We start from the raw sequence: 25,522 nt of genomic DNA on the forward strand, positions 1-25,522 counted from the left end.
AGGGGCCGCCCCCATAGGGCTCTCAGTCACGGGACAGAAGCATGTGCTAAGAAGGGAGTGAGTCACCAGCCAGTCATCAGTTTGGGCCCCAGGGTCCCCAGGTAGAGGAAGGGGAGCCCCACGCCTGGCTCCTTGTCACTGCAGAGCCCCCTCCTCAAGACAGCAGACCCCTGGGGCGCCTGGGTGGCACAGCGGTTAAGCGTCTGCCTTCGGCTCAGGGCGTGATCCCGGCGATCCGGGATCGAGCCCCACATCAGGCTCCTCCGCTGGGAGCCTGCTTCTTCCTCTCCCACTCCCCCTGCTTGTGTTCCCTCTCTCGCTGGCTGTCTCTATCTCTGTCGAATAAATAAATAAAATCTTAAAAAAAAAAAAAAAAAGACAGCAGACCCCTGTTCAGAACAAACTCCCAAACAAAACTCTAATATTAAAAACAGGTCCAAGGAACATAGTTTAAATGATTTGGTAGGAAGCAGAGGGTGAGGGACCTCAGCTGGGGCTCTGGGTCCTCTCCATCCCCCAGTACCCCCCCAGGGCCCTACCACTGTGCCATATTGCCTCTTAAAAGATGGCCTGGAAGCACCTCCCAGTTTCTACTGTTTGGGATTCAGACAATAAGATAGAAGTGGTTCAGAAGGAAGGGAGAGACCCAGTCACGTCCTGGCTCTGTCACTAGCTGTGTGACCTCGGGGGAGTCCCTCCACTTCTCTGGGCCTCAGATTCCAAGCAGAGTTGTTATGAGACTTAAAGGGCTGGGGCATAGCTGCGCTCAGGGGAGTGGTAGCTCGTCCCAGGCAGTCCTTCCCCCCAGTTTGCAGCCGCTGGCTTTGGGTGGGGAGAAGGCCGGAACCACAGCTGAGACTTGTCCTTCCATCTCCAAGCTGCCTGGCTCTGTCTCCAGGAGCAGCTCTTTCTCTAACCCCCAACCCCTCAGAAGGGACCAGCCACAGCCTCCCTCTGGGCGCCGTTCCAGCTCTCAGGATCCCAAGACCCCCCCCTCAGAGGTAATGTCACCATGGACACCGGATGGGCATAGGGCTGCCCGGGGCTGCAGTGAGGGGCAACCGGACCGCTTCCAGGAGCCCAGTGCAGGAAGTGGGACAGGGAGGCCCCCAGTGCCCCAGAGAAAACACTTCATTACTGGAAGCCCAGCCAGGCGGAGGGGGTGGAAGTGGCCGCGCGAGAGGAAACCTCACAGGGTCAGCCAAACCTCGGCCCTCGAGGCCAGCAGCCCACGGACTGGCCACGTGGGGCTGGCTCGCTGGGGTGTTTACGGAAACACTGGCCCTGAGGCCGGCCCAGCTGCTGGGCTGGGATCCCCTGAGGCACCCCCAGACCTCAAAGTGCCAGCTTGGCAGGAGACATCAAAGGCTGCAGCTGAGGCCTTGTTTTCCTCGCCGCCCACCTGGGGAGTGGAAAGCTGAGGAGCCCCCCAGGGAACAGGGGGTGGTAGAGAAGGGTGAGGTCTTCGGGCCAGCCCGGTGTCCTCCTGGTCCAGCTTCCTGAGCTGGGTCAGGGGACCAGGTCCTTTCTGGACACCCCTGGAAAATGGCATCAACTTAAGAGAAGCACCTGGCCAGGGGTCTCTGGAGCCAGGCTGCCTGGGTTCAAATCCTGACATTGGCCCTCACTGGCTGTGTCACTCTGGAGAGTTTGCTGAACTTTCCCGTGCCTCAGTTTCCCCATCTGACGATAACAGTACACACTTCACGGAGATGTTGTTTGAATGAAATGATCTCATATGTGCCAGGTACTCCACGCAGCCCCAATCACGGGTCACGCACCGTGTTCGTCATGGAAATCTTTTCAGCTTAAATATCTGGGGAGCATCCACGCCATGATTGAGGAGCTGAGGTTACAGAGATAAATCTGATTTAGTTCCTGCCCCAGGGAGCTTCAAGGTCAAGGTGAGCATCTGGGGGGTTAGGAGGTTGAGGTGGGTGTGATATACCTAATTACCGTAGTCACAATGGAAATGAAGGGGTGAACATCTACTTCTCCAATGTCTCTGTTTGTGGGAGCAGGGGCCACAAGGGAACAGTCCCTCCTCTATCCCCGCACCCAGCACGGAGGCCCGCACCCACTCGGGGTGTAAACCTGGCTGCGGAACCAGTAGATACACGTCTGATCCTTTCTGAGTGTTGGAAGGCAGCAGGCCCTGAGCCCCGCGCACCGCGTGCATGACACCCGTCCAGCTCCTCAGCACCCGGATGGAGTCGGTCGTGTCATTCTCTGTGTTCGGAGAAGCAAACAGAGGCTCGGAGAGGCCAGCCCAGGGTCCCACAGCTGGTAAGTAGCAAAGCCCGGCCTGAACCCATGTCGAAGTTCAGAGCCTGCATTTTTAACCACTAAGCTCCCCATCGTCAGTGTGGTATTAAATTGCACCGCAACCCTCCAGCCTGGGAGCTCAGAGCCGTGCCCAGCCTGAACTGAGAAGATCCAGAAGGATCTTGGGGGGGTGGGGGGAGGACACTCCAGACAGAGGGACTTGCATGTGGAGAGGCAAAGAGGCAGGCCCAGGCCACTGCAGTACTAGTCTCGGCAGCACGAGCTGCTTGTGGACTAGCAAAGACTATGGTGTGCAGGGCTGGGGTGTGGGAGGGATGCAAGCAGCAGAGGGAAGGACTGAGGGATGTCTGCAGACAGCCTGGAATGCCAGCAAAAGATTCAGACTGTCCCACGGAGTATGAACCCCTGGCCAGGCCCGAGCAGAGTTTGCAGGTGACCAGATGGATGGTGGCTCTGGTGGCCGGGATCAAAGATGAATTACTATGGAAGGAGTTAGGACGCAGGGAGGAAAACCAATGGGTACAAATGACAAACCTTAGCATTGTTACTGGTGATGAGCTATGTCTCCTAGGTCGAACCTTACCTGCCCCGTGTTCCACTTCATCCAAAGCAATGTGTACATGCCTTTGAGGCCCCGGGCCTGGGCATGGAGTGGCGAGGCTTGCAGTCCTTGCAGCCCAGAAACGTGCCTTCTTCCTCAGCCCAGCCTCAGTCCTAGCCCCAGCAATGACCTACTTTTGGGGTTAACCCCACTCTGCCCCCATTGGCTGCCAGCAGTGGGAGGAGGCCCAGAAGATGTGACCGGGAGCAGGTGCCCACGGGCTCTCAGCAGCCAAGGTTACACCACCACCACCCCCCCAGCCCACCTGGCATTCAGACACATGGGAGTTCAGCTCTTGGACCTGCCATATACATGGACTATGTCCCTGGCCAGCTGCCTAGACGTCTCCCTCATTCCTAACACAGATAATCATGAATGAGAGGGAAGTTGTGAGGTTTGATCGGGGTCTTGGATGTGGGGCATGGAGCACGGCGCTGGCTCAGGGCGAATGCTCTACAACTATGAGCTCAGTGTCATTACCACTGTGGCCTGAAGGCAGAGCTGCTGTTCTGGTCTGGGAAGAACTCAGAAACTGCCTGCTGGGGCCTGGAAAGGCTCAGAGGGCATCTGGGCCACCCCCCTGTCCCCAGGTGCCTGGCGCCTGACTTAGCTCGGGGAGGTCAGTCTCCCCCAGCAGTCATGGGAGCCCCTGGCTTGAGTCACGTGTCTGCACCTCGTGGGCACAGGCTGGTGAAAAGTGAAAGGAGCTATGTCTGGGCTCCATCACGTGGGCCATGTAGTTAGACCACCTTGGCCTACCCCGAGCTCTGGCCCTCCCTCACAGCCCAAGCCAGGACAAGTTACTTCATGTTCCAATGCCTTGGCTCCTTCATTTGCAAAATGGGCATAGCATAGTTCCTACCTCACGGGTCATGGTGAAGGTTAGGAGAGAGGGGGTGTATACACACTTAGCACGGGGCCTGGCACGTGCAAACACGTGGTAAATATTAGCAGTCGTCGTGGAGCAGGATCCGTAAGTCAGGAAATTCGCAGAAATTAAATAACCGAGAGAAGGGGGAGTAAATCACCAAAACCGTGCAGTTTGCACAGGTGGACGAAGACGCAGGCCATTGAGAGAGCCGGGAAACAGGGCCGAGGCTGGGAGAGGGCCCAGCCTCCTTCTGAAGAACAGCCAGTAAGAATAACAAGCAGCAACATTTCCCAAAGAGTGAGCCCAGGGCGTGGGCTAGGTGCGGTGCTCATGTGCTCTGCACAGAAGAGCTCGTTTCTGTCCCGCAACAACCCTGGGAGGAAGGGCTGGGACTAGGGTTGGCAGCGAGATGACAGGGGGACATCATTTAAGGGGCACGGAATCTCTCCTGCCTCAGAGCCAGCGTCTCCTTAAATGTCGGCACCCGGCTTGCCTCATCCTAGTCCCAGGTCTGCTGTGAGTTGGGATAATAATTAGCCCCATTTGATAGATGTGAAAACTGAGCCTTCGCCAGGCTGGGCACCTGTCCAGTGTCACACGACTAGGAAGAGGCAGATTCCAGGATTCTTCGATTTTGAAGCCTGGACCTCTTTTTACCCCGAGGAGCTGCCTCCCAGCCTAGGAATAAAAGGTCCCAGTCCACCTCCCAGAAGGCCCAGCGACCGGGAGAGCTGCCTGGAACCGCCCTCCTCTGGCTGGCCCGAGGCAGCCCAGAGAGCTGGCCTGTAGGGCAGAGGCCTGGAGATTCCGCCCCACATTCCTGTGGGTTAAGTCTGGGGACCCAGGCTCCCAGCATCAGCCATCACGTTCCCCAGAAAGAATCTCTACTCATAACAAACCCCAAAGGTCACTCATCTGGGAAGGAGCGTTCCATCTCCACCCCTGGGCAAGAGAGAGGGCCCAGCTTTTACGGAGACCACCCAGGTGCCCGGATGGGGATGACCTGTTTCTGGCTGGTTTGTGCACCCCTCTCACTCCTCTGGGTCTCCTCTGTGGATGGTGGTTGGATGGGACAGGTGGACAGAGAGGACGAAGGAACATCCCAGTAGAAGAAGCCCCTAGAGAGTCTAGTGCAAGAAATGCCCGGGGCTCTGGACTCAGCCCGCCTGACCTCAAGTCCCTCTTTCACCACCTCCTAGCTGTGTGGCCTTGGATCTGTTACTTTACCTCTCTGTGCCTGTTTCCTGTTCCAGCCATGGGGATGATAATAACACCTACTTGCATGAGGATTCATTAAATGAGATCCATTCATTCAACAGCTAGTTATTGAAGGGCTATCAACTTCCAGGCAGTGAACAATAAAGCAATGAATAGAGGAGACAAAACTCTCTGCCTTCAAGATTTTAAAGAGGAAATATCTTAATGAATATTATTTACTCTAGAAAATGCTGGCATCAAAAAAATACGAAGCAAATAGAGTAAAATGTTAACAGTGGTTACATCTAGAGGATGGGCAAATAGCAAATGGTGATCATTATAGGTTTTCTACGCTTTTCTGTATGTTTGAAATATTTTACAAATACAAAGTGAGAAAGAAAAAGAAGTGAGATAGAGAAAGAACAGAAGGAAGGGAGGAGGGAGGGAGGGTAGAGAGGAAGAAAGGGAGGGAAGGAGGAAGGAGGGAGGGAGAGAGGAAAGGGAAGGAGGAAAGGAGGAAAGAAGGAAGGGAGAGAGGAAAGGAGGGAAGGAGGGAAGGAGGAAGGGAGTGCGTGTGTTTTCCCTGTGGCTGTGTTTCCGTGCGAGGGTGTTTCAGGCCCCCACATGACCATTTCATCTTTCAGTGCCTTCCTCACTCTACTTTTGGATTCCTCAGAGCTGTCTGGGGTCATGTTGACCCACAAAATTAAAAAAAAATGTTCACTCGTAGCTGCTTCTCTGGCTCCCTTCCCAGCTTTCTTATTCGGGAGGAGGAGAAGCAGGAGGGAGGCAGTGTGCATCGGTCAGGGTCAGCTGGGTCACGGTGCAGTAACAACCACCCCCAAAGCTTGTCTCTCCGTTATTCCTGCTGAGTGTCCATTCAGGCCCCTGCACCCGGCTTCACGGCCCCTCACCCCAGGACCCAGACCGATGGAACAGCCGCCGTCCCAAAGGTGTTTGAAACCTAACACGTGATGCTCTGCTTTCACTGAAAGATTCCTTTCCCGAGTTGGTGGGTACTCCACAGTGCACCCATCTGAAGGGGGAACAGAACACACAGAGGGGAAAATGCATACAGTCCTAGACTCCTGGGTTTGGAGTATTATTCAAGCCTACATCGGAGTCTGAGAATCTTACAATCATAGATTTTCAAAACTGAAAGCTCTCTGAATCCAGTATCATTTTCCAAGCAGGAGTTCTTCAAGTTTTCCAAGCACCTCTACGACCTTCTTCAGAGAAGAAGAAGACTGGCCACTAGTCTTTGCTTGTACTCTCCCAGGACCCGGGAACTCATCACCTCCCAGGACAGCCTACTCCATTATGGATCAGCTCGAAAAAGTGCTGCTTTTATAAAGTGAGTCAAACTTTCCCTCTCGCAGGCTCCAGATACCGGCTATTTTCCTGGCAGAGCAAAGGTGCAGCCATCACCAGGACAGCCTTGGAGACAGGCTGAACCGGCAGCCAGCTTTGGGGAATGAGTTCAGGAGACCCTGAACAGCCCCGGGGACCAATTGTATTATATCTCTGCTGCCCGAGGCTCCACCGTCATGGTCTGCGGGTCCCCATGACGGAGGCTTATAAATAGCAGGAAGCATAAAGGCTTGGACCCAGGCCTAGGTTCAAATGCTGACGTCTTGACCCAGCTTGTAGGCAAGTTTCCTCACCTCCCTGAGCCCTGGTTTTCTCATGTGTTCGGTGGGAATAAAGTCATGGCAACAAGATCACCATCTCCTGGGCAGGACGGCCGTGCCCACCCAACGGGCTCAGGAAACTTAACACCTGCCACAAAGCCGGGCACATAGTAGGTGCTCAACTAGACCTGGCTTTGGATCTGGCTTCTACCTCTTCTTATTTCTATGCCCTTGGGCTTTAGTTCCTGGAACTTCGGATTTCCCATCTCTCAGAGTTTGGTCAGGATTTTTTTAGCTCACATTCCCTGCTAACGTGCTAAACTCTTGACTGGAATTGGACATTTAATCCTCTATGGAGCAAGGCGGAGTATTTATAAGCACCCCAACGTTAGTAATGGAGAAACTGTGGCACAGAGAGGTTGGGTTGAGTGACTTGCCCAAGGTCTCGGGCTGGTGAGGGGATGGAGGCAGGATTGGACTGCAGGCAGTTGGGCCCCACGTAGACACCGTGATGTCGAGGGCCTGGCACGCAGTAGTTGTTCGTTTTGTGTTTGAACTGCTGTACCTTCCCCATCCCGTCCCCCAAATAAGCACAATACCGTAGGCAATGGCACTTAGGTGTTCTCAGCATTCACTCCCAAGTATTGGTCAGTTGGGAGATTTCAGGCTGCAAGTGATAGAATACCCATCCTGATACTCCTGACTTCAACAGTAAGGACTTTTGGGGTCCAGAAATCCGCAGGTTGGATAGTTCCAGGATTGGTGAGTTCAGAGGCTGGTGCCTCATGATCTCAACACAGCTGCCAAAGTTTCAGACATCATATCCTCACACAACCACCTAAAGGGAAAGAATGGAGGAACGTCTCCCTACGCGGCTTCTTAGACTTGAGGCAAGTCCTGCTCAGAAACCACCCCCCCCACGGACTTTGTGGCTCCTTGGCAAGAATGGGGTCACATTTCTATGGAAGCCTGCTAGTGCTTACCAATAGCCATCTTCTCTCTGGGTGCACAGCGAGGCTCCAGTTCCCAGCCTCCTTTGCAGTTAGGTGTGGTCATGTGACCGAGTCTGGCTAATGAGATATGAGTACAAATAAACGCATCGTTTGCGGGTCTGGCCTATGATCCCTGCTCTCTTTCTCCATCGGCCTGCTGAATGGAGAGGACTCAGAGGAAGAGGATGGCAGAGTCACAAGACAGGGAGAGTCTCAGTCCCTAAATGGCTGCAGAGAGCTCAGGCCTCCTGCCAAGACTTCTCATACCTGCATGGGAGAAGAAAATCAGACATTTGTGGCGGAAAGCCACTGAAATCTTGGAGGTCTTTGTTACAGCAGCTAACATGACTTAACCCAGCCAATACACATGCCTCTCCCTGAAAACTAGCCACGGGGACTGGAGAACCTTGAATGGCTTAGCCCCTGGGGCTGGGGAAGAGATTTCCTGAACATGTTGCCCACCCCATACTAGAACAGAGACAAAGCTCTAGAGAGAAGGTTGAAGGCAGGAAAGAGAGTGGGCAAGGGGTTCAGGACTGGAGTTGGATCAAGGGCCCCAGGAGGATGGGACCCAGGAGACACTGCCTTCCTCCCAGACTGCTGTAGGGAGGGGGGCTTCTGTAGATGGCCGGATTTGTCTGGGATGACCTGCTGTCTGAGGTCCCCGGCCCCTCGGTTGGCTCAGACCGCTGGCCCACACCCTGTGGATCATTCCGTGGGTGGCAGAGAACCGGGGAGGCTATTGAATCACGGCCCATGGGGCTTCGCTTGAGGAATGCGGTTTCTGAGAACTGTGCACTTGGGGACCCTTGGCAAAGGGACCCTCAGGAGCCTGGGGCCTGGCAGGCTGAGCAGGTTTTGCACAGACTGCTTCTGTGGCCCCAGCTGGGGGAGGGGAACTTGCAGGGTGGATCAAGAGGCCTGACGTTAGCATCTCAATTCCACAATTTTCTAGCCTGGTCAGCTGGGCAAGGGAGCTCCCCTCCCTGAACCTAAATGCAGGGGAGGAAAGTGGCTTCCTTCAACACGGGCGAAGATGGAGTGAAATCATCAAGGTAAGGTGTCCAGCCGAAGACCGGGAGCCCAGTTAGCGCTCCTTGCCTGCTGGCTGCCGTGGATACCCCTGGGTGGAGGAAGGGGCCACATTTGGGTCCCCTCCCCATCCTGCTGAGGTGTAACAGGGGCCAGGCCGCTCCTGGAAGAGCTTTCTCTCCCCTGGAGCAGGCATGCTGGCCAGAAGCCTGCCCTGGCCCAGCCCTGATTCCACCTCTTGCTCACATGCCGCTCATCTGCTCCAAGCCTCCGTGTTTCCACCTGAGCAATGGGTGCAGTCAGGCCCCCCCTGCCTCCACCTCACCGCTGTAACCGGCTTCAGTCGAAGCACTCAATCGTGGTGCCTCCCTACACAGAGTCCACGGGCACCCTGCCCTGGGTTCAAAGCCAGCTCCGGCCTCTTCTCATTTTATGACCTTGAGAATGCCATTGAATTAAGGTTTGGGGGCTTCTGAATGGGATGATGCTGTTTCATAGCTCCTAGGGGGGATGAGAGGGGACCAGGCATGTGACGTGCTCAGCGCTGAGCCTGGGACTTAGGAAGGGTTCAGGTAATAGTGGTAATTACTGTATCTCTAGGGGTCTCAGGATTGTGCAAAGTAGAGAGGGCTGTAAGTTGAAAGGTTCTTAGGTCACTCTCCATGAGATACCGAAGAAGAAAGTTCCACCTTCCCCTTGAGGCTCTTTGGGTCCCCCTTCTTCCCCTGCCCCAATTGCTATACTCTCTTCCTAGAACTGGAACCACATGGGAGGCACTGTGGTGCGGGGCTGGGAGTTGGGAGCTTTGAGCTCTAGTCCAGCTTCCACTGCTCTCTGGCTGTGTGGCCCAGGGCAAGTATATCACCCTTTCTGAGCCTCCTTAGCAAGCATGTGAGGCAATGGGACTGCAGCCTCTACCCTAAGGACCATATGATGCGACATTCGTGGACTCCTTCCTCACAACAGCCAGTGGCCAAGGAGAGGGGGTGTGGCTCCCTCGCAGGCTCTGGGTCAGGGTCACGGCTCCGTGTGGAATCTGGTCTCTGCTGCCCAGAACTGCGTCTCTTGGTGCCTGGAATTCCACCATGAGTGACTCATGCCTTTGGGAAATCATTGCCCTCACCCCACTGAGTAACAGCAATAACACTCCCTCGTGGCTTCCCTTCGCACAGAGCGTCCACACTGCACCGTCTCACTGGGTCTCAGCACGCTACCGTGAGGTGGGCAGCGAGGTGAGGAAAGTTTGAATCAGATGCAGAAAGCAATGTATCCAAAGTGACACAGCAAGTTAGTGGCGAAGCCTGGAGTCCTGGAGTCTCCTAGCTTCTTGGTCACTGCATGTATTCCCCTCAACAACTTTGCTTAAAAATGCTGCTCCGGATATCCGTGCACCCAAATTTATAGCATGATTCCCAACGGCCAAAAGGTGGAATCAGCCCAAGTGTCCATGGACAGATGAGTGGATAAGCAGAATGTGGTCCGTACGTGCAATGGAATGGGACTCAGCCTGAAAAACGGAGGACATTCTGACCCAGGCTATGACACAGACAACCCATGAGGACATTCTGCTGCGTGAAGGAAGCCACTTACATGAGGGACCTAGAGCAGTCAGCTTCATAGTGACAGAAAGGAGAAGGGTGGGGGCCCCGGGGCTGGAATGAGAAGTCCATGTTTAATGGGAGCAGAGTCTGAGCTTCTTGGGATGAAGAGAGCTCTGGGGATGGATGGCGGCGATGGTAGCATAACCATGGGAATGTGCTTAATGCCACGGGACTAGACATTTAAAAATGTGAAGATGGAAAATTTTATGTTACATGCATTTTGGCAAAATTTAAAAGTTACAGTTTTTAGGGACACCTGGGTGGCTCAAGTCAGTTGAGTGTCTGACTCTTGATTTCGGTCGTGATCTCAGGGTCCTAGGATCGAGCCCCATGTCTGGCTCCATGCTCTGTGGGGAGTCCCCTTGTCTCCCTGTGCCCCTCCCCCAACTCTCTCTCTCTCTCTCCCTCAAATGAATAAATAAATCTTGTTTTAAAATGTAAAGATTACAGTGGTTTTTTTTTAAATGCTACTTCTGAGAGGAAGATGGGGGACGTCCTAACCTTTTTAAGACATGTAACGTAGTTTATCATGACTTGTATCAGTCAGGATAGGCTAAGTCATGCTGCTGTAACAAACAGCCCCCAAATCTGACTTTTGAGTCAAACACTCACTGTATGTTACCGCCTTACACTCTATACCCTATACCCCCTGGGACACTCTTCCTCGCTGTTCTAAACATCTCCCTGCTCTGTCTGCACCCCAGGCCCAGGATAAGGCAATGGAATTGGTCAGATTCACCCTTGGCTGGCTATGTGGCTGTGGGTAAGCCAGTTAACTTCTCTAGGCCTCAGCTTACTCATCTGGGAAATGGGGGCAATAACAGAGGGTATCTTGAGGAGCATTTCACCCAGCTTCAGGCATGCTGTCCGGCTGTGGGTATTTTTAAGTCACGCACAGAGTTTGGCACCTTGGCAGGAATGGGGTAGGCTTTAGTCTCCTGCCAGCCAGGCCCTCAGCTTGAACAATCCCAGGAGAAACACCTTCTTCCAGCCAGCCTTGCGTCAGGGCTGGGGAATGGGTGGGACAGGAGCCAGAGGCTGTAGCGACTGTTGTCTTGAGCCTGAAATATTTTTCTCCCCAATAATCTGTTTTCAATCTCTCATTCTTCTTTTTCCCCCCTTTTGCAAACCCATCCTGCCAAGGAACAAGCATGTAAGTGTGTGTCAGCCCCTAGCCCAGCCAACATCCCACCCTTTGGGAATTTCTGCTTTAAATAGCAGGGCATGGGACCTTTTAACACACCCTGTGTGTTCCAGCCTCCACACCTTTGCATGTGCTGTTCCTCCTCCCCGCCGTGCCTTTCCCTGTCTCCTGGGTCTATTCCGATTCTGCTCATCACCTGTCAGGGCTTGGCTACAGGAACCTGTCCTGCAGCATCTCCTCTGATTGCTCCCTCGGCCCCTCTGAACACATCTCTCCAGGTCTGCACACATGTCTTCATCTCTTGTGTCCTCTAGTTACCTGATGCTTTTGAGGGCACAGATAGTGTCGTCCAGTTCTTTGCAAACTCCGAGGCTTTCGGAAGAGTGCTTTTATCACCACCATGTCAAGGGGTGGCAATTATGATTGTTATATCCCCATGTTGCAGATGAGAAAAATGGAGTTCCTGGGAGCAGAAGTGAGTGGTCACACAGATGGGGAGTCAGGACCTCAAGCCCTGAGAAGAGAGGCTCTTGCTAAAGGCCCCCGGCTGGGTCAGGAGCACGGGAGGCCTGTGCCTCCATGTGCATCAGCAAGGGAGGGGCAGCTGTGGCAGAGACAGGTAAGCCCGGCCTACGCGCGGTTCTTTCTGGACATGCAGCTGGCCTACAGTTCCCAGCCTCCCTTGCAAGGGAAGCAAGGCCTTTTTGGTAGACTGCTTATGAAAGTGGACTCAGTTCTCCATTCCTACTATTCCCACGCCCCTTTGCAATGTAACTTTGACCTAGCTCCCCTGTTCTCTCTTTTCCTTCAAATATGGGTTGGCCTTGGATCTCTCTTTGGTCAACAGAATGTGACAGAAACAACCTTGTGCTAGTTCTGGGCGTGGCCTTAAGAGAACTTTCAGCTTCCCTCTGCCTCTCTCCCTCTCTCTCTCTCTGCTTCCTCTCATTCCTCTGCCAGCTCCCTGGACAATGGGAGAGCACACGGAATGGGGTCATGTTATCTCGACAGCTTTTAGGTAACAGTTCTCCTGCCATTTTCAGTCACGAACATGGTCTCTACTCAAATTTTCAACGTCCATCAAGATACTCAGGGGAACTGCCGATTTGATTTGGGTTTAGACCTCCTCTCCTGCTTCTTCCCTGCAGTGGGGAAGGTGGAAGGTGGAGTGGGGGGCTCCTTCTCCATTCCTCCTCCCCTTCCCTGCAGGTGGGGACTGGGTGGAGGCGGCCAGGGAAGAGCAAAGACCTTACCAGAGCTGCTGCCGTCCTGGCTGGCTGCCAGAGCTCTAGCCAGCAAACATTGCAAGCTGCCCTCTTCCATCATCGGATGGTGTTGTGGGCTCCACAAATTTGGCCATTGCTTCAGGCTCCTCTCACCCTTGACCTTGGTGGAGGCACCTCTCCTCCTGGGGGTCCCTTGCCACTCCCTGCTCCGCGCTAGAAATCCCACATTCCTCTCCAGTTTCTTGGGATAGGACCCAAGATGACCCCTGCCAGCTCCCCCCACCCCAGCCTCATCTGATCCAGAAACCGTCCCAGGGCCCCAGCCCAGCATCCGGATGCACAGTCTCTGTTTGCCCATCTCAGGCTGGGGGTGGGGTCCCTCAGGCCTCTCTTCCATGCAGCACCTCACCAAGTCCCCTCCCCCTTTCTCAAGTGATGAGGGGTGAACACTGGGGAGATGTGTCCTGCCTGCTTCCTTTGTGACTCTTCTGTACGTGGTGATCTGGTCTGGAAGGTCACTTCTGTCCTATCTCCGCGTCTTGTGTTTAACGTTTTGATATATTTGAACAAATGGAAACAGTCCTTGCACGCCATTCTCCCCTTGACTTCTATTACCCACTGTATCTCGAATATTTTTCTCACCTTTCCTTATAGACACTTCCCTTTCTAGAAGTTTTACTTGTGGTAAAATATGCATGCATAATATAAAAATTGCCATTTTCACCATTTTTCGGCGTACGGTTCAGTGGTACTAAGCACGTTCACATTGCCACCATCACACCGTCCATCCCCAGGAGCCTTCTCGTCTTGTAAACCTGACACTATAGCCTTTAAACACCCCCCCCCCCCCCGCGCCCTGAGCACCGCTTCAGAGTGGGACTGCTTGTCCTTCCACGACTGGCTCGTCGCACTGAGCACCGTGCGCTCAAGCCTCGTCCATGTTGTAGTCTGTGTCAGAATTTTCTTCCCTTGTACGGCTGAGGAGCATTCCGTGGTTATAGAAACATGCTGCTCATTTATCCGTGAACGAGTCCCTGGGCGCGTCTACTCTGTGCCCCTAGGAATCGTAGTGTTGAGGACGTGACTGCGAACACCCGCTCTAGACCCTACTTCTGAGTCCTCCGGGTGTCCACCTAGAGGCGGAGTTGCTGAATGATCCATGGTGATTCTACTTTTAATTTTTTGAGAAGCTGCCCTGCTGTTTTCCACAGCGGCGACTCTGTTTTCTGTCCCGCCGCAGGGCACAGACGTGCCATTTCTCCCCATCCTCGCCAACACTTGGTATTTTCGCTGTTTTGACGCTAGCCAGCCTAGTGGTCTGAGTCGGTACGTTTCTAAAGTTTCGCTGTGATAGGAGACGACAGTGGACCGTCTTGTACACGCTCTATTTCACACACGTGGATCTGTGTCTATAGTTAAGTTCCCAAAATTAGGATCGCTGCATCAAAGGGCTTGTGCATGTTTTGGGGGAACTTCTTATGGAAGCCTAACCTATACACCAAACCGAGAACCAATCCGGAGCATTTAGCTTGGTGAATTCTTACAAAGTGACGGGGCTCCTGCAGCCAGGGCCTGATCGAACAGAACCCTGCCAGCCCCGCAGAAGCCCCCTCGTGGCCCGCAGACAGGAGCCTGCCTTCTGACCTCACGGGTTAGCTTTGCCTCGCTTGAACTTTGTGCAAGCGGGCGCACACCACACGTACGGCATTGTGTGGGCTCTGTCTACACTGCGGCAGGCCCTTGGTCACTCCTTCTTACAGCACATGCGAATAGACCAACATTCGTTTATCCATTCTACTCTTGATGGGCATTTGGGCAGTTCCCAATTTGGGGACATTTCAAACAGTGCTGCGGTGGAAATTACTAGTAGAGTGCGGTCCAGGAACACCTACTCCAATATACACTCAAGAATCGAAAGCAGGGACTCGAAGAGATATTTGCACATAAACATTCATCACAGCATTAATGACAACAGCCAAAAGCTGGAAGCAACGCAAAGGCCCATCAGCTGGTGAGTAGATAAAAGGTGGTACATAAATACAATGGAATATCATGCAGCCTTAAAAAGGAAGGACATTCCGACACCTGGAAGACATTATGCTGGGTGAAATGAGCCAGACTCAAAAGGACAATATTGTATGACTCACTATCCTAGAGCAGTCAGATTTAGAGAGGCAGAGACTCGAATGGTGGCTTCCAGGGCCTGGGAGGAGGAGGGAAGGGGGAGCTGTTGTTTAACGGGGCAGAGCTGCCAGAGAGGATGGGGAAAGTTCTGGAGGTAGACGGGGGGATGGTTGCACAACAGGGTGAATGTACTTGATGCCACTAAGCTGTACCGTTAGAAACGGTGAAAATGATAAATCTGATGTTATGTGTATTTTACTACAAAAAAAAAATTGAAGCCACAAATGCAAACCACTGATGTAACTTAAAATTTTCTAGCAGACACGTTTTAAGAGTAAAAAGAAACAAGTGTAGGGGCGCCTGGGTGGCACAGCGGTTAAGCATCTGCCTTCAGCTCAGGGCGTGATCCCGGCGTTATGGGATCGAGCCCCACATCAGGCTCCTCCACTGGGAGCCTGCTTCTTCCTCTCCCACTCCCCCTGCTTGTGTTCCCTCTCTCACTGGCTGTCTCGATCTCTGTCAAATAAAAGTAAATAAAATCTTAAAAAAAAAAAAGAAGTATAATTAACTTGAAAAATTATTTAACCCAATCTATCAAAAATATTATTTCAACACAGCATCGATATTAAAAAAAAAAGCTATTAAAGAGTTGTTTCACTTTTTTGTCCCACACTAACAAAATCTGGTGTGTATTTTATACTCACAGTGCACCTCCATCTGGGCTAGCCAGCTTTGAGGGCTCCGTAGCCACATGTGGCTGGTGGCCACCGTATTGAATGACGCAGGGCTAACACAAGTCTTTAAATTCATGTATTATGCACTCCCATTGGATGCCCGTGATCTTGCAGTTCTCTCTCTCTCTCTTTTTTTAAGATTTTATTTATTTGCCAGAGAGAGAGAGAGCACATGCAGGGGGAGTGGCAGGCAGAGGGAGAAGCAGGCGCCCTGCAGAGCAAGGAGCCTGATGCAGGGCTCAATCTCCGACCCCAGGATCATGACCTCAGCTGCAGGCAGGTGATTAACCCACTGAGCCACCCAGGCGCCCTGAACTTGCAGTTCTGAGAGGTAACTACCAGATTGCCTTCCGTAGGTGTTAAACCAAGTTGGAATGCCCCCGGCAATGTATGCGGGCCTGTTTCCCTCACCTGCACAACTGCCAGTTTAATAGATGGCAAGGGCCTGCTTGTTGTGAATTTAACTCAGATCTCTGATTAAGAGCAAGCTAATCTCTTTATATGTTAAAAGCTGTTGTGTTTCCTTTCTGTGAACCACAGGCTCACCTCATTTGAGGGCTGTTTTGTATTCCTCTGCGCACAGCTCTGTGCTCCCCAAGCCCCACCTGAACCTGGGAACGCAGGGGGGCACCCACGGGCCCGGTGTTTCCGAATCCTGGAGTAGCTGCTGCCTGGGGGCTGCTCCTGCAAGAAGTCTGTCCGCCCCGATGCTGGGAAACAGGGCTTATTTTTGGGGACGTGTCTCCCTCTGCTGGCCGCACTGAGTTTCGCCACCTCAGCCTGGACCAGCCCAGGAGGCGGGGCCGCTGGAGCCGGGCTTGATCGCCCTGTGACCTGGGTAAGTGGGAGCTCCCCCTCCAGTGTGTAAACTGGACAGCGTCAGCCATTCCTCTGCTCCCAGATTTGCTGGAGGAATAATCAAGTGGTGGGACGTGAAGGAGCTTCCCAGGCGGGTGGCACACGAGTGCTAAATAAAAGGTAGCTGGGGGTGGGGGGTGGGGGGTTTCTTACTCCTGGAGGACCGAGAACGGGTGGCGTGACGTGGAGCCCAGAAAAGGAGGCAGAGGCACACCTGCACGTCCAGGGGTCCACCGCTGCCCAGCCAGCGTCTACTTCCTGTTCTGGCGAGCGGCCACCTCACTTCAAGCAAGGGGCTGGGACGAGGCACCATGCCTGGGACCGTGACACCCATACCATCCCATGACTCACCTGGACCCCCACCTTCCCCATACGGGGCTGGGCACACGACAGTGCTGAGCAAATCCAGGCTGAACACCCACCGAGGGATTTGGACTCTCCCTCCCAGGGACCCTGTAGAGAGGAGCACCCGAATGGAGGGGACTCCTATGATCAGATCGCTTGAGCACCCGCTGCTGGGTGGGGCTGGGTGAGGACAGTTTTACCCGAGCCAGCGGCCCCCTGCCACCTCCCCACAGGGCTCTGTCGTCCTATGTGACATTCAACTCTTGCTTAATTGATGATCACACTCAAATCCTCCCTCTGTGGCCCCACTGCCTACCAAAGAAATCCAGGTTGGATGTCACTCGGACATTCAAGGGCACCGTGGCCTAAATTTGCTCTCTCTATGCAGGAAGGCCTCCTGGCTCTGTCACCGACCAGCGAAGTGCCCTGGGTAAGTCATTTCCCCCAGTCTCAGATTGTTTTTCTCAAGGGATACCAAGGATTCCCACCTTGAGAGAGTGATGGCAGGAATTCCATGAGGTTAGGTGTCAACGTGCCTGCACATGGTAAGCGCTGGCATAAACCATCATTAGCAGGAGCAGCTGACCTCCCACGGGCTCCCCGGGTCCCTAGGGGACCCAGAGGTTTGCGCTCCTTGCCCACTAGAGGGCACCAGATATCACGAACTTGTCCAGGGCTCTGACTCTGGCTAAGCAGGCCCCAAGCTCCCAAGGAGGTAAGAGTAGGGGTTTCTGGGCTCAGAAGAGACCCCTAAGACCATCTAAGAGCCTGGCAGATATCCTGTGCTCCTAGGACTGGCACACAAAGACTTCCCAAACCCTGAGCTTCGGTAAATGGAAAGGCAGCCGGGTCACCATGCCCCAAGCCCTACCGTCCTTCCCTGGCTGCGTCCCACAGCCTGAGACAGTGTGGGCAAAAGAGCCCTGGCTACGGAAGCTGGCCCTTCACATTTCTGACTGTGTGACCTTCGGCAAGTGACTTGGCCTCTCTGAGCCTCTGCTTTGCTTTCTATAAAATGGAAAGGTTGCATATCCCTAGAAGGGAAAGGCTTCTGTGTGCAGAGCACTGGTCATAATTGCTTGTGTTTCTTTCCGTCAAGTCTGTTACAGTGTCATCAGCTGTTTTCTGCTGATCACAAATACAATGGATTGATTAATCCGAATGCCCTTTAAAGTGGCTCACCATGGGGCAAGCCCTGTACTGGCTTGATTAGCAAAAATGAAATTAGTAGTTTTGTTAGGGGTGGTGAGATCCTGGGTGATAGGTCTCCCCCAATCGCAGCCCCTCTGTATTCTCCAGACTCTCTATACTGTTGATGCATCGTCTTCACATTGGTAGACAAGGGAGAAAAGAAGGAACAATGGACACCTACTATGCGCTGGATATTTTTACTTTATCCTCCCTCCAACTGCAGAGGCTCCATGTGGGCAGGGACTGTCTGCCTTGCTCACTGCTATATTCTCTGTGCCTAGCACTGTGTGTGGCACATAGTAGGTCCTCAAGAAATATTTGCTTAGTGATCAAGCATGATTTGTGTGAAGTTTACAAATGAGCTAAGATTCAGAGAGGCTGTGTGACTTGTCCGTGGTTACCCAGCTAGTGGGATCCAGGGCCCATATCCTGAGGAATTTCTTTTTCCTCCGTGCCTGTCCTTCATCCCCAAACCCCCTTTGCCCAAAACAGCTTATTTTGCAAATATGTACTTACATAGTACTTGTTAAGCAACAATCCTAAGGGGTAGTTATTGGAACTTCTCCCATTTTATAGATGGGAAAACTGAGGCACCCATCAGTTAACTAACTTGCTCAGATCACACAGCCAGTCAATGGTAGAACCAAGATTTAAGCCAGGCAGTCTGTCACCAAAATGCTTGCTGTTGACCACTATGACAAGCCACCTCTAGGTGTGAATCTGTCTTCTTGACCCCTTGGGTACCCCTGGAGGACTTGGATCATGCCTTCTTTTGTACAACCCCTGGAGCTCTTGCCACAAGGTTAGGCATGTTGTCTGTAGGCCCTCAGGTCAGGGCCTCCAGCCCCCCTGGTAGATGAGGCCGTCTAGTTGCTGTAGCCCCGTCTAGAAGTTAGTGGGAGAACCTTGGTTTCGCGTGCAAGGTCTTCGCTGCCCTTTGAGCCTACAGACACCTATCTATGCCTCACCCAGCCCTGTACACACCTGCCAGCAGCAGCTGGTGCTTTGAAGGTGCAGGGAGGAGGCACGAACTGGACTTTGGCTCCTTTATCTGCACCCCTTTTCCCACTCTTAGATGTGAGTCCAAAAGTGTATGGTCTCGATGCACATGGATATATGTGTGCACGGAGCTCACGTGGACACGTGTGCCCTGCACATGCCTGCAGATATGAGCAGTTGTGCGTGCGAGTGCACCTGTGAGTCTAGGTGTGGTACATATGCTCCTGGGTGTGTCCAAGGGTGCAGATGCAGATCTGAGTGTGAACATGAGTTTCTGTGCAGCTCTGCACACGTATGGGTAATGTAGAAAGACAGCCCACCAAAGCAGAAGGCTTTGCACCTCCTTGCCCTGCCTTGGCTTCCTCCCATGTAACCTGGGGACAATAATGGCACCTGGATGGGGGGACAGCGCCAGACACACGGTAAGTGCCATAATATTAGCTTGTCATAATAGCTTGTATTACCAACCTCCCAAGTTGCGTGGAGATCCCATAAAATAATAGCTTTGAAGAATCTGGCTCAAGAAATATTATGCCCCTCATCCTTAGAGCAATCATTTTTTCTTCTTTCCCTTAGTCTTATCATTGCAAGGCACCATAACAATGGTCAAGAGAGTTTGGAAATAGAGGCGGGGGAGGGGTGGGGAATCTATCACCCAGGGCCCGCCACCCCCACACCGCAGTATCGGCATCGTTCCTTCCCACACCTTGTCCATCCATCAGCTCGCTTGGGACTTGGAGCATAGCACGGTGGTCAAAACACATCTGGATGAATTAACAGACATACGCTGTTTTCAGCGACGATGGCTAAACTGAGTATTTTTTAATCCTGCTTTTGTTTACTTATTGTGAGCATTTCCCGTGTGACAACCAGTCTTTATAATTATTGGAGATAACAGAAGAAAATTAGAAACTACCCAATGCCCCCAAACAGGGAAATATCCATTTATGGAGGAGCCAGCTTAAGGAGTGTTATGAAGTTGTAATGGACATCTTTTTCCATGTAAGATTTTTTTCCATTTTAGGGGACAAGTTAGTGTTTCCATATCGGGAAGGGGATGTTCCAGGATTATCCGTCTCTGGAAACGAAGCAGATTCTGTTGAAGAAGATGGAGACATTAGCCATCAGGGAAATGCATACCAAAACCCCAGTGAGCTCCCACGACACACCCACTAGGACGACTATAACCAAAGACAGACCATGGCAGGTGTTGACAAGGATGTGGAGAAATTAGAAACAATTAGAAGCTTCATACACTGCCAGTGGGATGTAAGGTGATGCAGCTTTGGAAAACAGTCTGGTAGTTCTTCAAAAGGTTAAACATAGAGTTACCATATGACCCAGCAATTCCTCTCCTATGTCTACGCCCAAGAGAAAGAACACGTTCATACATAAATGTTCACAGCAGCATTATTCATAAGAGCCAAAAGGTGGAAACAATCCAAGGGTCCTTCAACGGATGAATGGATATATGAACCATGGTCTAGCCACCAGTGGGATATTATCCAGCAATACCAAGGAATGAAGTACGGATTCAGGCTACAACACGGACGAACCGTGAAAACGTGATGTTAAGTGAAAGAAGCCGGTCACAAAAGACTCTGTTAAGATTTCCATTGTGTATAATTTCAATTATTTGAAATGTCTGGAATAGGCAAATAGAGACGGGAAGTACACTGGGGTTGCCTAGGCCTGGAGGGGGAAGGGGGATCAGCAGGGGAGCAAGGGGGTGATTACCAGGGGTACAGAGTTTCTCTGGGGGATGGTGAAAAGGTTCCAAAAGAGATGGTGAAAAATATACTAAAAGCATTGAATTGCATGCTTTAATGAGTACATTGTAAAGCATGTGAATTTTCTCTCTATAAAGCTGTTACTGGTTTTTCAAAAAGGCTGGAGACCCAGGGCGACAATGGAAATACACACCATCGTTTATTGCGAGCCTGGACTGTGGGCTGGGTACCTGCTAATGTCACTTAACTTCCACCATAACCCTGTTAGGTGATTTTTCCCTATTATGCAGATGAGGACACAAGGTTCAGAGAGTTGGAGCTCTGGCCTAAGCTCTTTGCCTAAGGTCACTCAGCTCTTTGGTGGTACAGCTGTGGTGTGAACCCAGATCCGTGCTCGGTGTGAAGCACTTTTGTCGTAGCTGTGGTTCAAGATGGCGACGTGGAAGGACTCTGAACTCTCCTTCTCCCACAGACACGGGACCTACAACTACATACAGAACAATTGGCTGAAGGATTCCTCCACATGGGGCAAAGGAGAACCCACATCGGAGCAGGTAGGAGAGGCCAAGACACCATCTCACCACAAACCTCACCCCTAGTGGGTAGACCCACAAATGAGAGGGGACTCAAGACCTCCAAGTTTTTCCCTGAAGAGTGAAGGGGGTGAACCCTACATCTGGTACCCCAACTTTTGAGACCTGCACCTGGAGTCCTTTTGTCGCCTCCTTGGGAGAGGCCGGGAGCTGGTGCACCAGGTCAGCTGGACAGATAATCAGTCGTACAGCAACAGGACATGTGGGGACCCAGGATGGGGGGCTCCTCCAGGCTGGGGGGGCTCCTCCCTGCCCTTTATCTGGCCTAGGCAGCCAGAGGTCATTCATGGTCTGGGCTCTTTATCACTCCCTCACGCCTTCTCACAGCATCGCCCTATCCAGGGTCCCTCAAGTGGACACCCATCACACCCATCAAAGTGCCCCCCGAGAAGCCCCAGAACTGGCGCGGCAAACAGATCCGGCTCAAACTGTCCACTGGGCAGCGCCCAAGATTTCCCATCTTTACTGTATAGAGATACTCGTACATGTGCCCAGAGATGTATGGACAAGATGCTCGTCAGCATTTTTTTTAAGGATTTATTTATTTGAGAGAGAGAGAGCACAGATGCCCACATGCAAGCAGGGGGAGGCACGGAGTTGGGGGGAGAGAGACTCCTCATGCAGACCCCCTACTGAGCATGAGCCCAAGTCAGGGCTCCATCCCAGGACCCTGAGATCAGGAGCTGAAACCGAGTTGGCCACCTAACCAACTGAGCCACCCAGGCGCTCCATCACAGCATTGTTTACAATCGGGAAAAACTAGAAAGAACCTAGGTGTCCGGCACTGAGGGTCTGGTACTCAGCAACGGGCCGGGCAGCAGGAGCATCGGAGGCCGCCCTCCGGGCTTCTGCAGTAAAAGGCTTATGGACATGGAGAACGGCTCACAGAACGTTCGGTGAGAGCGCAGACCCCCGCTAGCCGCCCCCACTGTCCCCCTGCCACCCAGACAGCTCCTGATTGCATCTTACGGTCTAGCCACGCTTAACTCCTGAAGGTCCCCCAATGCACCCCCACCCCCACTGCTTTCTCTCTTCTCAGGTCTCCTTAGCACCTGTGGATCCCTCTGCCTGCGATGCCACTTCCTGTCCCTCCCTTTAATTCTCTTTCCAACTGGCTGACTCCGGTTCAGCCCCAGGTCTCAGGAGAAACTCTCTCCCCCACCCCCGAAGTACTCTCTGGCTCCTAGGCTGGGGCGGGGCCCCCTCTGTGCTCCCACAGCCCTGCAGCCTCAGTGAGGCCCTCTGGGACTGTCTGCCTCCAACCTTGGAGGCTGGAACGGGAGGCTCTTGTCTTCCTGGCTATTGTCTTCTTAGTATCTACTCTCAGAGCAGGCACCTTCCAGTGAATTCCTCGGCAACTGGAAAAAAAGCCAGACTCATTCTCATGGTCTACAAGGCCTCATGAGATCTGGCTAGGGCCCACTTCTTCAACTCACCTCTAGTTCTTCTCACTACACTACTCACTGACCGAGAAGGTTCTCCAACATGCCAGGTGCCTTCCTGCCTCAGGACCTTTGCATCTGCTTTTTCCTCAGCCTGGGATGAATGACCCGATGATGGAGACCTAGTCCTTCACCTCGAGTTGCTCTTGGTCTGCTGGAGGAGGCAGACGCATAAGCTGGCCCTGCTCTGGACCCTGTTCTCCTCGGACTATAAGCTGAAGGGGGGCATCTGACAGTCTCTCTCCCCTCTGCCTCCTCCCTTGCAGGCCATTAGAGCGTCCCATGGGGCCAGGGGTGGTGCCTCTTTGGGGAAGCATGCAGGGCAGAGCAGGTGTGGATGGTTGTTGTTGTAATGGGCTGGGGGGAGCTCAGCTCCCAGATGGATCAGGAGGGGTCAGGGTGGGAGAGGAAGGGACACAAAGGCAGGCTGTTCCCCACTTTGGCCCAGGCTGCACCTGGCTGGGTTCGGCAGCCCCTGCTCTGAGCTCATTGCCACCAGGTGCAGCCTGGCCTTTAGCAGGGCCCAGCTGAGGCTGGGAGTGGCATCCGTGGGGTCAGGTGTCTGGTGAGTGGATCTCCCTCCCCTTCCTGAGCCACGAGGGCCTGGGGCGGGCTGCAGGGCACCACCAGCCCTGGCACCTCTCCTGTGAGTCTCTCTTTGCCACAAAGTTCACTTCTCTCCTCCCAGAAGGGACCCCAGGGAACAATAGGATGCGAGAGGCCCCAAATAATCAGTTATCAGGGGCTCCCCTCTGCTCTTTTGGCTCATTCCTGCACCTCCCCCCCCCCCCAACCTAGTGCTTAAGGGAATGGAGTGTATGTCCTTCAGCAAGACTCACTGGCTGTCCTACAGAATCCTTTCATTCGCATTTCCCTAGTGGAAAAGATGGCTGTGAACCTTTGTCTAGCAGGTAACTTTCAGTGAATTAAAACAGTTGTGAAGTTACCAGGACTGAGCCCCGGTAGGGCTCCTTATTCCCATTTGATATATGAAGACGCTGGAGCTTTGAAAGATTGTGACCACATGGATTCAGGGTGAAAGGAGGCCTAGAAACTCCTCAGGTTGCTAACATGTGATCGGCACTTTATAATCAGGGTCTAATTTAATCCTCAGTCCTTCGAGGTAGGGACGTTGGTCTTCATTTCGCAGATGAGGACACAGGCTAAGAGAGGTGAAGTGAATTGCTCAAGGTGTCCTCACAGCCAAGGGCTGGTGGATCTCAGACTCGAAGTCTGGCCACCTGCTACAGTCAGTGCCCTTAATCATGGTGTTTACCGCCTCTGGGCTGCATTTTAGCTGCAGGGCAGACTAAGAGGTAGGTTATCAGCTACATCTCTCAAGGAAGAAAACCTGAGAGAAATTGACAGGCTGTCAATATCCCACCAATATCCCACGGCGCTCTGGGCCCGCACACCCCTTGAGGGTTAGAAGCAATAACAGGGTCTTTGAAGGTCCTCCCACCCAGCCCTCTCGTTTTACAGAGAGAAAACTGAGATGGAGAGAAGGGAAGAGACTTGCCCAATGTCACACGGTTAGTGGAATAAATCTACACCAGAGTAGTTTTGGTGGGGGAAACGAAGGCCAAAGAAAAATTAAATTTCCTTACTTCTTACAGCCCACTGACAAGTCCTTGAAACAGGCAGGGTGACCTTCCTCTAGGAACTCAGCTGCCTCGACTTTAATACTTTGCTAAGGGCAAGAGGCAATCTTAGTCCCACCCCACCCCCCAGGATCCTACAAGTCTAGTTTAACATATAAAAATTCCTCTGGAAACTTCCTTTATCTCTAACCCCCCACCCCCCAAGATACGTGTTGGCAGTCATCCTCCCAGCATACGGCCCACCGATATACATCTGAAGGGTCTCATGACTCAGGTTTTATTAGACGGTAATAAATGACCTTTTCCCAACAGTAGCTAGCCCCCTCAAGGTCCTGGAGACCTTGCTTCCAAAACTCTTTAGAGACTTACGCTATCCCTGACCCCCTCCCAACTTGAAAGTGTATGATTGGCCATTCCTCACGACCCCAGCAACTCTTTCAGCCCACGGATCCTGTCCCCATGCTTTAATAAAACCACCTTTTCCCACAGAAGATGCCTCAAGAATTCTTTCTTGGACGTCGGCTCTGAACCCCAACATTTTTCCCACATCAGTTTGGTGTCGCTGGCAGGGACGGCAGCTCACCGTGACCACCTTCCTTCAACAGGTCAGTCCTCCAGCTCCGCATACCATCTCGCCATCCCACAAGGGTCACGTTGGTCCAGTTTCTTGATAATATTCTGCTGATAGGACTTGGCGATCTTAGATGCCTCATTAAGACACCTGCAGGCTGGGGGCGCCTGGGTGGCACAGCGGTTAAGCGTCTGCCTTCGGTTCAGGGCGTGATCCCGGCGTTATGGGATCGAGCCCCACATCAGGTTCCTCCGCTAGGAGCCTGCTTCTTCCTCCCCCACTCCCCCTGCTTGTGTTCCCTCTCTCGCTGGCTGTCTCTGTCTCTGTCAAATAAATAAATAAAATCTTAAAAAAAAAAAAAAAAGACACCTGCAGGCTGGAGGTGGGGAGACAGGACCCTTGTCAGTTAGGGTTCTCCAGAGAAACAGAACCAATAGAAGATATGTGTGTGGGCGTGTGGATATGTGTGTATATGTGTGTATGTATGTGGGTGTGTATATAGAGAGTGGAGAGGAAGGTGGAGGAGAGAGATGGATTTTAAGGGTTGGTTCACACAATTATAAGGCAAGTCCATCCACAATCCACTGGACAGGTCAACAGACCGGAAACCCAGGATGTCTATGTTACAGTCTTTTTTTTTTTAAGCTTTTATTTATCGGCGGGGGGTGTGTGTGTGGAGGGGGGAAGGGCAAAGGGAGAGGGAGAGAAGGAGAGAAGCAGACTCCCCGCTGAGCAGGGAGCCTGATGCCGGGC

At 52.7% G+C, this 25,522-nt stretch overlaps 2 long non-coding RNA genes across 2 annotated transcripts; both read left to right on the plus strand.

The window, feature by feature from the left end:
* The first annotated feature begins 829 nt into the window (after positions 1-829).
* LOC130543769 (uncharacterized) lies at positions 830-10,653 on the plus strand. The gene is made up of 4 exons (XR_008959350.1): positions 830-1,001; positions 1,748-1,904; positions 2,022-2,286; positions 6,149-10,653. It is a non-coding gene; the product is annotated as an uncharacterized LOC130543769 (long non-coding RNA).
* Positions 10,654-16,337: 5,684 nt separating this feature from the next.
* On the plus strand, positions 16,338-24,901 carry LOC130543770 (uncharacterized). The gene is made up of 4 exons (XR_008959351.1): positions 16,338-16,417; positions 17,031-17,072; positions 21,035-21,116; positions 24,688-24,901. It is a non-coding gene; the product is annotated as an uncharacterized LOC130543770 (long non-coding RNA).
* Positions 24,902-25,522: the final 621 nt, after the last annotated feature.

Source organism: Ursus arctos, unplaced genomic scaffold, assembly GCF_023065955.2.
Source record: "Ursus arctos isolate Adak ecotype North America unplaced genomic scaffold, UrsArc2.0 scaffold_16, whole genome shotgun sequence".
In the NCBI taxonomy this organism is placed as follows: Eukaryota; Metazoa; Chordata; class Mammalia; order Carnivora; family Ursidae; genus Ursus; species Ursus arctos.